The 15,280-nt window shown below is 44.3% G+C and overlaps 1 protein-coding gene across 4 annotated transcripts in view; it reads left to right on the top strand.

The window, feature by feature from the left end:
- The window catches only part of OTOL1 (otolin 1), a 102,906-nt gene that overhangs the window by 10,261 nt on the left and 77,365 nt on the right, over nucleotides 1-15,280 (top strand). The window contains exon 1 of one of the 4 annotated variants that reach the window (XM_029616412.1): nucleotides 5,427-6,267. The exons of the other annotated variants lie outside the window; for them this stretch is intronic. The gene's annotated coding sequence lies outside the window, so the exon portion shown is untranslated. Of the gene's footprint in view, nucleotides 1-5,426; nucleotides 6,268-15,280 lie in introns of those variants that run through there. 4 annotated transcript variants of the gene reach the window in all.

The raw sequence follows: 15,280 nt of genomic DNA, 5'->3' as shown, positions 1-15,280 counted from the left end.
AAAGATGCTGGCAGGATGGGCAAGGAAGACCAGCGCGACCAGAGACGAAAGACACCCGATTACACACCTCAAGCTGAAAATGTTATGGGGTACCTTGGCAGAGGTTTGCACATCCGCATACGAGACCAAGCTATTCAGAGTCGCATTCACGTTGGCTTTCTTCGGAGCCCTACGAGTCAGCGAACTGGTGGCCCCCAACAAGAAGGATGACGGGCAGGGCGGATTGCTGCGCAAGAACGTCGAGTGCACAGAGATGGCCTTAAGCATAAAAATACATAGGTCTAAGACGGATCAGCAGGCAAGGGGCACCACGGTGTGGCTAAAACAGGTGGTGGGTTGTAGTACATGCCCCATTTTAAATGCGAGAGAATACTTAACAGTACGACCAGAGGGTGGGAAACACTTCCTGATTCATAGCGACGGTTCTCCCTTGACAAGATTTCAATTCACAGCAGTATTGAGAGCGGCAGTAAACAGGTTAAAGTGGGACGCGACGAAATTCAGCTCACATTCCTTCAGAATCGGAGCGGCAACAAGCGCAGCACAGGCTGGCTTGGGAAAAGACACAATAAAGAAAATAGGAAGATGGAGGTCCAATGCAGTCAATGCATATGTGAGGCTGGACAGAGTGTCTACTGTAAATGATAACTAATCTCCCGATTATATTTTACAGAGCAGCAACGAGTGCACCGAATAGCATGGATTGTGGGTCACTCGTACATTCGTTGGGCGGCGAAGCGAGCGATGGGGCGACCTTACGGACAAAATCTGGGACTGGCAACGCAAGGGTGGGGCGTTGTATGGACAGGAAAGCCCGGCATGCGATGGGGTCAGTTATTGCCCTTACTACGGCGCCTGAAAGATTATAGGGCGGCTCCAGATGTAATGATCATACACCTGGGGGGCAATGACTTGAGTGCGATAACATGCAAGGGATTGATCAACAAGATAAAAGACGATCTAAGTATCATAGCGAATCTGTACCCAGAGACAACAGTGGTATGGTCGGAAATAATACCAAGGCCCAAGTGGCAAGACTCCAAATTATGGAGCAGGGGCAGAAAGAAAATTAACAGACAAATGGAGCTGTGGACAGAAAAACGAGGAATACAACAGATTAGACACAAATGGGCGGAGGACAGGTGCCCTGGACTTTTCAGGGAGGATGGGGTGCATTTGTCGGATATTGGATACGATATATTTAATAATGCATTGCAGGATGCCATAGAAGCAGGATACGCAAGCAGGGTACAGGCCGCAGCTAATTAGTTGAGTGGGGGGACACGAGGCAAGGGTACCCCTACCTCGTGTTATGGCGGTTACCCGGGCCGGAGGATATATTGGAAGTGGTGCCGGCGGCATCACCGGACGGCGTGGGAGCCGGTCCGCGCAGTGGGGGGCGCAAAGGCGGGGCGCCGAATGTGCCAAATAGTGGGACCCCCGCCTGGGAGCGGGGACTCGGCGGGGGCCCAGGGTTAAAGGACGCCTGGCTTGGTTACGGCGGGCAGTCACGGACAACATACCGGCTCGGGTGGCCCCAAGGAAGTTAAATGTTATATGTTAAATGTTATACAGCCCTAATGGCTGAGGCAGAATTGGACATTGTTGCTATCACAGAAACATGGTTCACAGAATCTCATGAATGGGATACAACAATACCAGGCTACAACTTGTTAAGGAAGGACAGAGAGGATAGAAAAGGGGGAGGTGTGGCTCTTTATGTCAGAAACAACATCCAAGCAACTGAGCTACAAGGAAGTTGGGGTATTGAAGAAGCTCTATGGGTCGACCTAAAAAACGATGACGGAGCATCCATTTATATTGGAGTGGTTTACAGGCCTCCAAACCAAAAGGAAGAGCTGGACAGAGATCTGGTTAAAGACATCCATAAGATAGGTAAGAAGGGAGAAGTGGTGATCGTGGGTGACTTTAATATGCCAGATGTAGACTGGAAAATCCCATCTGCAGAAACTAAAAATAGTAGAGCGATAGTGGATGCCATGCAAGTATCTTTGTTCAAACAAATGGTGTTGGAACCCACGAGAGAAGGAGCTATACTCGACTTAGTGCTCACTAATGCAGATAATGTCTCAGATGTCCAGGTGGGCGCCCACCTCAGCAGCAGTGATCATCAACGGTATGGTTTAATATCACTAAAATAATAGGGAAAAGAACCACAAAGACCCGAGTTTTACGGTTCAAAAACACAGACTTTGAGGAAATGGGGAACTACCTGGAGGAAGAACTTAAAGGATGGGAGAACGAGAGAGATGTGGATCAGCAGTGGACCAATCTAAAAGGAGCAATCACCAAGGCAACTGCTCTATATGTTAGAAATGTAAAGAAAAGCAATAGAAAACTGAAACCTATCTGGTTCTCAATGGAGGTGGCTGACAAAATTAAAGCTAAAAGAACAGCATTCAAGAAATATAAAGGATCCCAAAGGGAGGAGCACAAAGAAGAATATTTGTATCAACTGAGGGAGACAAAGAAATTAATCAAGTTGGCAAAGAGTCAAGCGGAAGAGAGGATTGCCAAGGAGATAAAAATGGTGACAAAACATTTTTCAGATACATCAGCGAAAAGAGAAAGGTCCAAAGTGGTATAGTGAAAATTGAAAGGTGGTAATGATCAATGTGTAGAGAGAGACGAAGAAATGGCAGAAATATTAAACGAATACTTCAGCTCTGTGTTCACTAAAGAAGACCCTGGAGAAGGACCATCTCTAAACAACAAGAAACTGGAGGGAAGGGGAATAGATGAAAATCCTTTTACAGTTAGAAAATGTGTGGGAAGAACTAAAGAACCTGAAAGTGGACAAAGCCATGGGGCCTGATGGGATTCATCCAAGGATATTGAGGGAGGCTCAGAGATGTTCTGGCGGGTCCGCTGTGTGACCTGTTCAATAGATCCCTAGAAACGGGAGTGGGTGCCGAGTGATTGGAGAAGAGCGGTGGGGGGTCCCGCTTCACAAGAGTGGGAACAGGGAAGAGGCAGGCAACTACAGACCGGTTAGCCTCACTTCGGTGGTGGGAAAAGTAATGGAGTCACTGCTGAAAGAGAGAATAGTGAACTATCTACAGTCTGGAGAATTGATGGACCAGAGGCAGCATGGATTCACCAGGGGAAGATCCTGTCAGACAAATTTGATTGACTTTTTTGACTGGGTAACCAAGGAATTGGATCAAGGAAGAGCACTAGATGTCATCTACTTGGATTTCAGCAAAGCTTTTGATACGGTTCCGCACAGGAGACTGGTGAATAAAACGAGAAGCTTGGGAGTGAGTGCCGAGGTGGTGACCTGGATTGCAAATTGGTTGACGGACAGAAAACAATGTGTGATGGTAAATGGAGCCTTCTCTGAAGAGAGAGCGGTTTTAAGTGGTGTGCCGCAAGGATCGGTGTTGGGACCGGTCCTGTTCAATATCTTTGTGAGCGACATTGCGGACGGGATAGAAGGTAAGGTTTGTCTTTTTGCGGATGACACTAAGATCTGCAACAGAGTGGACACGCCGGAAGGAGTGGAGAGAATGAGACGGGATCTAAGGAAACTGGAAGGGTGGTCTAAGATATGGCAGCTGAGATTCAATGCCAAGAAGTGCAAAGTCATGCATATGGGGAGTGGAAATCCGAATGAACTGTACTCGATGGGGGGGGGAAAGGCTGATGTGCACGGAGCAGGAGAGGGACCTTGGGGTGATAGTGTCTAATGATGTGAAGACAGCAAAACAATGCGACAAGGCGATAGCAAAAGCCAGAAGAATGCTGGGCTGCATAGAGAGAGGAATATCGAGTAAGAAAAGGGAAGTGATTATTCCCTTGTACAGGTCCTTGGTGAGGCCTCACCTGGAGTACTGTGTTCAGTTCTGGAGACCGTATCTACAAAAAGACAAAGACAAGATGGAAGCGGTACAGAGAAGGGCGACCAGGAAGGTGGAGGATCTTCATAGGATGACGTACGAGGAGAGATTGAAGAATCTAAATATGTACACCCTGGAGGAGAGGAGGAGCAGAGGTGATATGATACAGACTTTCAGATACTTGAAAGGTTTTAATGATCCAAAAAACAACGACAAACCTCTTCCGTAGGAAAATAATCAGCAGAACCAGGGGTCATGATTTGAGGCTCCAGGGAGGAAGATTCAGAACCAATGTCAGGAAGTATTTCTTCACGGAGAGGGTGGTGGATGCCTGGAATGCCCTTCCGGAGGAAGTGGTGAAGACCAGAACTGTGAAAGACTTCAAAGGGGCGTGGGATAAACACTGCGGATCCATAAAGTCAAGAGGCCGCCAATGAAGAGTGGGTGACTCGCCAGAATGATGGCTATTGACACAATACCCTTATTAAATAAACATACACATGCTTACTGTGACTCCTACATCGCTCAAAGCTTCAACAGCAAGAGGTAATGGAAAAAAGGATTTGCACTCACAAAGAGGGGAGTAGCTGGCTTGTTACGGCGGTTACTACCCCAAACCAAATATGCCTGATACTTCACTTTCAATGCATATACAGCATAGCTCTCTGCTTCAATGACAGGGGAGAAGAATAACTGATACTTCACACATCCAGCAGAGCTCTCTGCTACAACGGCAAGGGAGAAGAAAAAGGGTTCGCACTCAAAACGCGGGGAGTAGCTGGCTTGTTACGGCGGTTACTACCCCAAACCAAATGTGCCTGATACTTCACTTTCCATGCATATCCAGCATGGTTCTCTGCTGCATCGGCATGGGAGAAAGACTGATACATCACGCATTTCCAGCATAGCTCTCTGCTTCAACGGCAGGGGAAAAAAAAATTAACAAACAAACAAACAACGGCAGGGGGAAAAATAAAACAAAAACAAAAAACTGATGCTTCACGCATATCCTGCATAGCTTCAACAACAGGGGTGAAGAAAAAAAGGATTCGCAATCACAAAGCGAGGAGTAGCTGGCTTGTTACGGCGGTTACTACCCCAAACCAAATGTGCCTGATACTTCACTTTCAATGCATATCCAGCATGGCTCTCTGCTTCTACAGCAGGGGAGAAGTAAAAAAAAACCAACAAGAGCTGTACAACATAGTCTAGGTAAAACAAATAAGCATGGGTGTAGCTTGCTTATCGCGGCAGTTACTGCCCCTACTACCCCTAACTAATCAAGCTAGATATTTCACTTGCATGCAGCTCCATCACTGCTCTCTACATTAATGGTGGGGGTGGAAGGGGAATAGAACAAGGAGCTAAGAGTAACAGATAAGAATGAGAGAAAAAATGTGTGAGGCTTGCTGGGCAGACTGGATGGGCCATTCGGTCTTCTTCTGCCGTCATTTCTATGTTTCTATGTTTCTATGTTAATTGATATGTTAATGGAAATAAAGCTGCGGCCTGTTGACACCAATAACTGTGTAGTGTGATCACTTGATAAACGACAAAGGGAAAAGGGGATGGGGGGCGAGGAACAAGGAAAAGGACGCCAGCACAAGGAGTAAGTGGTGGATGCCAGCGTTAGGGCTTGGGAGTGAAAGAGGATCAGCTGGGGGATATTAAAAGGACTGGAGGGGTGAGAGAGGGGATGGACTGGCGAGCTGTGAGGAGCTGTGAGGAGAGAGGCAGTCTGCTGGAGTGGATAAGATTAAGGGAGGAGGTCTCTGGAGAGTGAAGTTTGAGAGAGAGGATTGACTGGAGAAGGCGTTGAGAGAGCTGGAGTGCAGGAAGGGTGAAAATGCAGTGATTTTTGGAGGGGGATTGCACCTCTGCTAATTTGTGTTGGTCGTTCTCTGGGGTCATATGACTTTTCAAGGGCTAAAATGGGGTCACATTAGAGTGAAGATGGCTGCTTGCTAGGCCATCTTTTCCTCACTTGTTTTTCTTCTTCCTCATGCCTCCAGAGTGAAAAGGGAAGCCTAGGCAGCTCCTCTCCGTGGTCCTCCCAGGCCAGTTCACACTGGATTCGGTCTTCAGCCGGTCGATGAGTGAAGGGGGAGAGCAGTCTGTTGTGGTTTTCACCGAGGGAGCGTTGGACCCACGGGACATTTCTCTCAGTCCCCCTGAACATCTTCATCCTCACCAGCCGGGCGTCTCCAATACCGCGGCGCTGAGGCTGTCACAGGAAAATGATGCGACTGCTGCTGTGGCGGGAGGGGCCATCAGAGGAGCAAACGTGGCTGGCGCACCTAACAGCGTTTTTGGAGGAAATGGAGAGATGTTGCAATTGGACACCTCTCCACGGAGCACTGCAGCTTGAGATGGATCTTCTCTCCTGAGTTGTCCTTTTCAACCCCTGGTAAGACCTGCTGAAGTCTCTTTAGACAGTCTATGGTTTGTTCACAAGAAAATTGAACAGCTTGAACATTTTTCAAGGAATTTGAATTTGTGTTTTCTTAGCTTTCCTAAGCTACCAGGTGTTGCGCTGGAGGTGGACCGGTGGCCTGGTGCAGGATTGGTACGGCCCTCTGGTCGAACATAGAGAGCGCCTGCCACCAGGAGACGGAGCACACAAACATAGAAACATAGAAATGACGGCAGAAGAAGACCAAATGGCCCATCCAGTCTGCCCAGCAAGCTTCCCTCATTTCTTCTCCCATACTTATCTGTTTCTCTTAGCTCTTGGTTCTAATTCCCTTCCACCCCCGCCATTAATGTAGAGAGCGGTGATGGAGCTGCATCCAAGTGAAATATCTAGCTTGATTAGTTAGAGGTAGTAGGGGTAGTAACCGCCGCAATAAGCAAGCTACACCCATGCTTATTTGTTTTTACCCAGATTATGTTATACAGCCCTTATTGGTTGTTTATCTTCTCCCCTGCCGTTGAAGCAGGGAGCTATGCTGGATATGCGTGAGGTATCAGTTTTTTTCTTCTCCCCTGCCGTTGAAGCAGAGAGCTATGCTGGATATGCAAGGAGACAGAGGATAGCTGGAGCTTCGCCAATAGCAACCCGGGGTTCCCTCAGGTTGAGCCCTTGGTTACCCGGGCCGTCTGGTCTTAGGTGGGCCTCGCAGGATCTCCTAGAGAGGAAGCGCAGGAGAGTGCCCACCACAAGCAAGGGTGCACGGTTGATGTCCAAGCAAGAATGTCCAGAGGTCGCAGGAGGCCAGAAGAGAGTGTCCGAGCGGATAGCGAGGATCAAGGCCAGGGTATCAGTCCAGAATGGTCAGCCGAAGCAGGGGTCAGTACCTGAGGTCAATCCGGGAGTAGTCATGTCAGGCAAAGGTCAAGATCCAGGCAGCGGTCAGATGAGGTCGGTGGACAGGCAGAGGTCGGTTCCAGGCAGCGGTCAGACGAGGTCAGTGGACAGGCAGAGGTTGGTTCCAGGCAGCGGTCAGATGTGGTCAATGAACAGGCAGAGGTCAGGTCCAGGCAGCAGTCAGACGAGGTCAAGAGCAAGCAAAGGTCAGTACCGTGAGATCAGTCTGAAGGGTACTACCAGGAATGGAGAGATGAAGGAACAGGAGATGCTGGAACAGGAGACACAGGAGACACTGGAACAGGCAAACTAGAGAACACCGGAGTGTACAACCCGATTGCCAAGGCAATGAGCTAGTGGCTGAGCCCTGCATTTATACAGGGCTCAGAATCGGACGCTGCCCGAGGGTTTCCTGCGCTTGGCCCTTTAAGTTTGCTAGAGTTCCGCGTGCACGCGCTAGGGGGTGGGGCCGATGCCGAGGAGGACACCAAGCCCCGGTGCGAGGAACGTTGCGAGGTGGAAGGCCCCGATGGGCCTGGGAACACTCGTGGATGCTGCGGTCAAGCAGAGCTGGGATTGAGAGAGGAGCTGGTAGACGGTCGCGCCAGGTGAGCAGGCCCGGTCGCGGCACCAGTGCGGCCGGGAAACGCAACACCAGGGACCCCAGTTAAAGAAACTCTGAAGAAATATTTCATTGAAGTACTAGGATTGCCTGATGAAACCTGACCACCCATTAGTAAACTCCTGCAGAAGAGAGGGGGTGGCTGACCTTTGGTTTCTAATTCACCCCTGCAGGTGTCTGCTATTTTAGAGAGAGCACTGTTGAAGAGGTTGAAGAAAGAGAGACTCTTTTGGTTTCTTTTCTTTTTGAGCAAGATTTAAATATGATTTTGAAATTTTGCATTTGTAAAGCTCATGCTCTCTTCTATGGGAAACACTGCAAGTCAAAATAAAAATACAATTTGTTTTCAGAAAGTACAGATTAAACAGTACCATTTCCTGAACAAAAGAAATCATTAGTACTTTAAATAAAAATCCTTTTAAATGTTTTCTTCCTCACTAATAATTATATTATATATATATGTTAAGTCATGTTAAAGCTTTTTATCATATTTATGTTAAAATATGCTAAATCTGCCGTTCATATGTTTCTCTCTCCGCTCACCTTGATGCTTCAACCCCCTCCCTATAACCTAACTGACCTGTATCTTGAGATGTTCGAAACTTTAAGATGTAACCTCCTGTTGTATCCCAATTCTATGTTTTTTCCAACTTGTTTCATTGTAAACGGATGCGATGTGCAAAGGAACGTCGGTATAGAAAAGCTATAAATAAATAAAATATTTAGGTCTACCCAGATGTAGTTAAATCTACTCGAGAGAAGGAAATTCTTTCTTGCTATGCGTCAGGAAGTTTTGTCTTTGGGTGCCACATTTTTGTTTAGATATCCGGGTAAATGTATTATCACTTATGTTGATAACAGATATAATTGCCTTCTTCCTGAACAACTACATTTTTTCCTAGATCAGAAGAGATCTCTAACCTCAGTGCCCCTAGCAGGCGTTTAAAAATATTATGAACCTCGACCTTATAGCAACTTATGCTTTGTTCTCCTTTCCAGATTTCTTATTGCCCTGCTCCCCTTATTCCTGTATTTTCTCTCCCCGCTGTTGTGGACTAAGGCGTGTATTTTTCTGTTTTGTAATTTTTCTTTCTTGGTAAGAATTTCTATTGTAGCAATATTCTTATTTGACTTGCTTTTTCCTTGTCACATTAGCTAACAGTTGGGGAAGCCTTGCTTTAGTTGTAATATCTCTTTAATCTTTGGAAGGGAAAAGTTGAAAGGAATTGCAATGTCCTAGCTTGCATTTATAGACCACAGGGGTGTAAATTTAGCTGTAGCAATGAATGTTCTGTACTTTCCCTTGCAACCGTGATAGAGCAGGTACTAATAATTTTGATGTTGTAATACTGATTGAGTGAATGCATGAAGCAAAGTGTGACTGTGATGCGTCATTAATGTCCCCTGGAGGTCTAAATGAGGCACAAAGCACAGATACACCTACATGAATACCAGGTTATGAAATAATCTCAGTAAACACTGATAATTGTAGGAGACAATGGAAATGCAAACTTCTGATTGATTTCCTAGTTGATGTTAGAATGACCTTAACCAAGTCAGTTTTCTATATTTTATTTGGAAGTTTCTATTATAGTTGATTTTACCAGCCTGTGCTAGCCTATATCATTGCACTAGAATGGGTTTACATCAATGTTCTTGGTTTCTTGTTTGGAAAAGTTTACAGTGCACTAGAGCAGTGGTTCCCAAACCTACTCTAGAGGTCCATCAGCCACTTAGGCTTTCAGGATGCCATTGCCTACAATGAATATGCATGAGAGATTTGCATGCAAATTTATATCTCATGCATATTCATTTCAGATATCTTGAAATCCCGACTGGATAGGGGGGTCTCTCAGGACAGATTTGGGAACTACCACACTAGAGAATATTCTAAAAACAAATATATGATGTAAGGCCAGATTTTTAAGCTATAATAATTAGGTCCTCCATGATCCTTATACTACGCTAATCTGCTGATATACCAGAAGAGATATTTGCATATGCAATATTAGTGTATATTTTATTACAGTAGCAAATATATATTAACTGCAATAATATGTTTTGGAACAAGTGATTGTATCTTGTCTTTGCATGTTTGCATATTCAAATATTAGTACTTTCTCTGGCAGGGGATGGCTTTCAACTTCATACATTTTCCACTTATTTTTCCCTGTACTGCAAAAGTAGTGCCATCCATGATGGAAAGTCATTTTCTGAAAATGTTTTGGAGAAAAGCTTTGTTGATATAATTCCCATGCCTTTCGAGGAGGTCACCTTCCAAGCACTGCGAGGCACTGCTCCACTTGTTGCAGTGTTAGGGGATAAGGAATCCATGCAGGGGGGACAGGCTTAACCTGTAGGGCCCTTATGAGCATCACTCTCCAAAACAAACAGTTCACACCCCTGGAGCTTTTTTGTTCCGAGCAAAAAGGAATTTACTGAGCAAACAAATGCATGCAAAAAGTAAAAAAAAAAAAAATCAAAAGCAGGAAAAACAGTTCATTAAATGCCACAAGCAACAAGCATACAGGTACAGTTCCTTGTGCTGCTTTAGTAAGGTACATAAAAACAGTGGCATCTCTTATTACTCCCAGAAAGGCTTCTGTTGCTCGAAACCCCAATGGAGTCCTCCTTGGAGAGCCTTGACAAGAGCGATCTCAGTGATGTCTAAGAATTTGAGCTTCCTGGGTAATCGTCCCAAGTCATAGGGTAGCCCCAGGCTCTCTGCAAGGATATCTTTCCTTAGGACTCATAGAATCCCCTTTTTAACCCTCCTGTCTCTCCTGTTTTCTCTACATTGCTAAGGAATCTGCTTCATTACGTCTATTATGGGGGTGGGGGGAGGGGCGGGAACCGAAACTCCAAGATGGAATGGAAATCTGGCATATTATAGAGTAAAAATAACCTGTGACTGTTATGGCAGAAGGGCTCCAGGTTTGGATCTCCCCTCCGCTGGGTCCAGTTAAGGCGCAAGAGTGGGGCCACAGGCCCAGGGAAGGAACGTAGCAACTAGCCAATGGATGGAGGCATCTCTCCAGACCTGGGGACAGCGAGGGTCCTCTGAGCGGCCAGGGTGTGCTGTCCGGATGTAGGTGGTGGCAAGAGAAAACCGAGGGGTAAAATGAGAACTGCCCCCAAATTCCCTTCCCCTCTCTAAATTCAAGTAATTTTCTGGGCCCAAGTTTCATTAACAAAACTATTGCTACCATAAATAGAAAAATATCTGAGTTAACGTATCTTTGGACAGCACTGCAGCTTTCAAACCGATGATTTTCTGTTGTGCACACACACACACATTTGAATACATCCAGCATGAGCATGAACGTAAAGTTAGGATTATTTATGCATTGCATCCCTGCTGGGGAGGAGAGAAAACAACAAGAAGGGAAGTAGAAAGAGAGTTAAGGAACAGAGGAAGAGTTTGCTGTGATATAATCTCCTTTTAGATTATCTCACGCCAGCCGTTATGTACGGACTCTTTGTTTTCAGCTTTTATTTGATTTTCCCAGGGAGTCAATTAGAGTTTGTTATAACCGACCAAATGGCAGAAAATCAGTTGTAAAAAAAAAAAAGACTCTTTCCCCCCCCTCCAGTGATTTCCTCCTGTTTTTCTTGGTTATAATCAACACCGATTAATTTTTGAGGAAAATAAAATAAAAGCTGGAATCCAAGGTTCATACCACTATGGTACATCAGTGTATCTAAACTAAACCATTGGAGAAAATATGAGTTAGCATTTCTCTTATATTTTGCAAACAAAAAGCTGTCTTAATATTAGACAAGATTACCCAGCGTAAGTGCTTTAAAATGCTGTGCACAATTCTGGTCGCCGCATCTCAAAAAAGATGGAGAAGGTACAGAGAAGGGCAACCAAAATGATAAAGGAGATGGAACAGCTCCCCTATGAGGAAAGACTGAAGAGGTTAGGACTTTTCAGCTTGGAGAAGAGATGGCTGAGGGGGAATATGACAGAGGTCTATAAAATCATGAGAGGTCTAGAACAGGTAGATGTGAATTGGTTATTTACTCTTTCAGATAATAGAAAGACTAGGGGGCACTCCATGAAGTTAGCATGTGGCACATTTAAACTAATCTTCTTCACTCAATGCACAATTAAACTCTGGAATTTGTTGCCAGAGGATGTGGTTAGTGCAGTTAGTGTAGCTGGGTTTAAAAAAGGATTGGATAAGTTCTTGGAGGAGAAGTCCATTACTTGCTATTAATTAAGTTGACTTAGAAAATAGCCACTGTTATTACTAGCAACAGTAACATGGGATAGATGGAATAAGAATTGTTTGTGAGTATCACGGTTTTCCCCATTTATTCCTATGGAACTGGGGTAAATAAGGGTTTCAGAGAGTATGCAAATGAGGTAGTGTGGAATTAGAAGTACAGACCAGCATTTTTGCCTTTATGCCCTTAGATCATGCTGGCATCGAAATCTGAGCATGCTCAGTGTAGTTTTCCCATCGTATCTGTAAGGGACTGACATCGCCAGAGTGACTTTGCATCTCTGAAAAGGCTCATGTATAGAGAAAGAAGACAGTTAATGCATTCCATTGGTCTGAAATGCCCTGTTAAATGTAATTTTTTTTTTTAAATTTAGCTTACACCTTTTCACTGGTAGCTCAAGGAGAGTTACATACAGGTTCAGTAGGTATTTCCCAGTCCCCAGAGGGTTTGTAATCAAAGTTTGTACCTGAGCTAATGGAGGGTGAAGTGACTTGTCCGTGGTCACACGGAACATCAGTGGGATCCTGGCTTTTCTGGTTTTCGTCCCACTGCTCTAACCTACTAAGCTCCATGTCTAAATGCCCTTTGTCATCCTATTCAGACTGCTGCACAGCCTCTGCTCCATTTTTCAATCACAAATATTTTTATTTACTGACCTGCCTGAAGGCTCTTCCAAATGGGTAAATTGATCCTATAGAGATTAGAAATAATTATCATCAGCTTTTTTTTTTTTCATTTTGGACCCTTCAGATTCATACAAAGAAGGAGCATCACAATAGTGGAGTGCAAATAATGTGAAAACCCAAGGCAGAAAAGCCTTCAGGTTCATAGCATCACCAGCAAGGCAGAGAAATTAAAAAACAAATGTATTTGCTATATGCAAAATTAGGTTACTTATCAAACGAAAATGGTTCCCTCGTAAATATCCAATTGTTTTAAAATGTAATGGTGTAATTTAACATAGAAATTGACAGTGAATGCTTGTTAACAAAAACTGTGATCAGATTGCATTTATTTAGATGGCAAAAGTGTTCACTTTCTAATATAATCAAATGTGTGCACGCAACTGTCAGCTGTCTATCAAATTTAAAAAGTAATTTTTCTTTGGTAGATGATTTGCAATGATCACAGTTTAATAGGCTCTGTCGAACAATAGCTGCTGCTTTCAACCGTGCAGAACAGTGGACAAATAAGTGGTTGAAGGTTGCTCTCTGGTGGAATGAAGAGAACTTGCAGTCATTGTTCTGAAAAAAATATACTGGCAACAATAATTGGAGAGACAGCTAAGGAACCATCTGTGGCAACAGTCTGATTGGTTTGAGCCATCTGCTAAAATACTATTTTCTATTCACGTTGGGTCTAATTCATGCCATTTGTACAACAACAGGCAACCTTCTGCCTCAGCATTATGTTCCAGACATGGACAAACTCATTGGTCAACTATGGTATTGTCCGACCAATACCGTTTAGATGTGCAGCCACAGAAATAATGTCAGTTGGATTCATCATCAACTACATTGTAAACTGTTAAGGAACCCAATGATCACATGAGGCTGCAGAATACGGATTCTGCCTTTTTGTACTTACAGCACTTCTGGTTTGTCAATACATTATGGCTCAAGGTTTCCTTCTTTGAAAGGTGATAGAATAAATGTGCAATTAGACATGAAAAATATCCTTTTGTTAATAATGAGTACTTTAATGGAAAATTATGCATTTTACATCATAAGATTTCAGTCCTTATTTTTATTCTGACAAGTAGCCACTATAATAGCTCTCTATAGACCTTTTCCTCATATAAGGTCATGTTTTTTTCCTGGCCCTACCAGTTGTTCTTCTGTTGCTTTGGTTTTCCAGCTCCATTGAAAGTGGCCTCTGTTAGATGATGATGTCATGAGGTTTCATTGGTAACTACTTGGGGATTGTCCCCTTGTTTTATATCCCCTCCCAGCTGACAGCCTTAGTGATTGTAGTGACAATCTAGGGGTTTGTGCACCAGGGCTCCTTCTGGAACCCTGTAGTCCAGGGGCCTTAAATCTAGCCACTGTAGCATAATGACTGGGGCTCTCGTCTCCCTAAGGTCTGGTAATGTTGCCTCTGAGGCATCCTGAGCTCTGGCTGATCTAGGGAATGGAAGAGCTGATCAAGGAATACTATTCAGGGCTTCTGAATGGCAGTGCTCAAGATTGCCTCTCAGTTATTGGGCCAACCCTATAATACTGATCATGCTGGCGTAATCCATGGTTACTAATTAAAATGGCACTCTAGTGCCCCTTGTGGATTTACTAATGTTTGGTTTAGTCTTATCTGAGCATGCTCCAACTCTAGTTGGGTCACTCTTTGGAGAGCTTTGAAACAGGCAAGATGTCACTCTCTCTCCAGCATACACTCTTGGAGGACTCAGTTCCCTGCAGACTCCAGTGAAGACTATGCCAACAAATTTAATTGGACTCTTCTTGCCAAGGCAGGGAGAAAACCATCTTTTTGTGATGGGATTGCATTCACGTACATGAGCATTATGCCTGATGCAGATGATCAGACAGAATTAATATCTTTTGATGCATCAGCATTTTGAGATTCTATTGAATTGTAACAGCAATCTCCTAGTCTGGAATCTTCATCTGTCGAGTTATATGTGTGCAAGAAAATAACCAGATGATTGTAGTCAACTGGAGTGAATCTTGTGTTTTATTTTTTGAGTAACAAAAGAGCATGTAGTGCTGAGGCACTGGTGAGGAAAGTACATCTGAGGCCTACCCCTCCTGAGAGATCCTGTTAATTCCTATGAGAAATGGGGAGTGCAGGTTATTCTAACTTTTATCTTATTGTCTTGAAGTTGAACTGCTGCTTAGCAATGCATCTGGGCTTGCACTGAGGAGCTCATTCAGTAATTACTGATGGTAACTTGAGTCAGTAGTGGAAATGTACTGCTCCTTACAAAGAGAAACAAAAAAGTTTGAAGTGAACTGTACTGTCCCCTCCTGCATAGGAGGAAAATTCTATAAAGAATCTATGTAGCTGGGTTTCTCTAAATGGCTCTGAGGCCTAGCACAGCTGCATACATTTTAACTTTAATAATTCAAAATTCTAGTGGGGAAACCTTTCACTCTGACTTCTGCAGTACTTTACACACAGGCAGTGGCTGTTCCAAAGGACTTTGTTTTATTTTGAGGTAGAAGTTTTGTAGTGAAGGTTTTACAAAAAAATAACAGATTACAGTCAATTGCTGTGAATGGTATTTCTCTTACCCTGCTTTTC

Source organism: Rhinatrema bivittatum, chromosome 9 (assembly GCF_901001135.1).
Source record: "Rhinatrema bivittatum chromosome 9, aRhiBiv1.1, whole genome shotgun sequence".
Taxonomy (NCBI): Eukaryota; Metazoa; Chordata; class Amphibia; order Gymnophiona; family Rhinatrematidae; genus Rhinatrema; species Rhinatrema bivittatum.
Note: the sequence above shows the minus strand (reverse complement) of the source record. Positions and strands in the feature narration are given on the sequence as shown.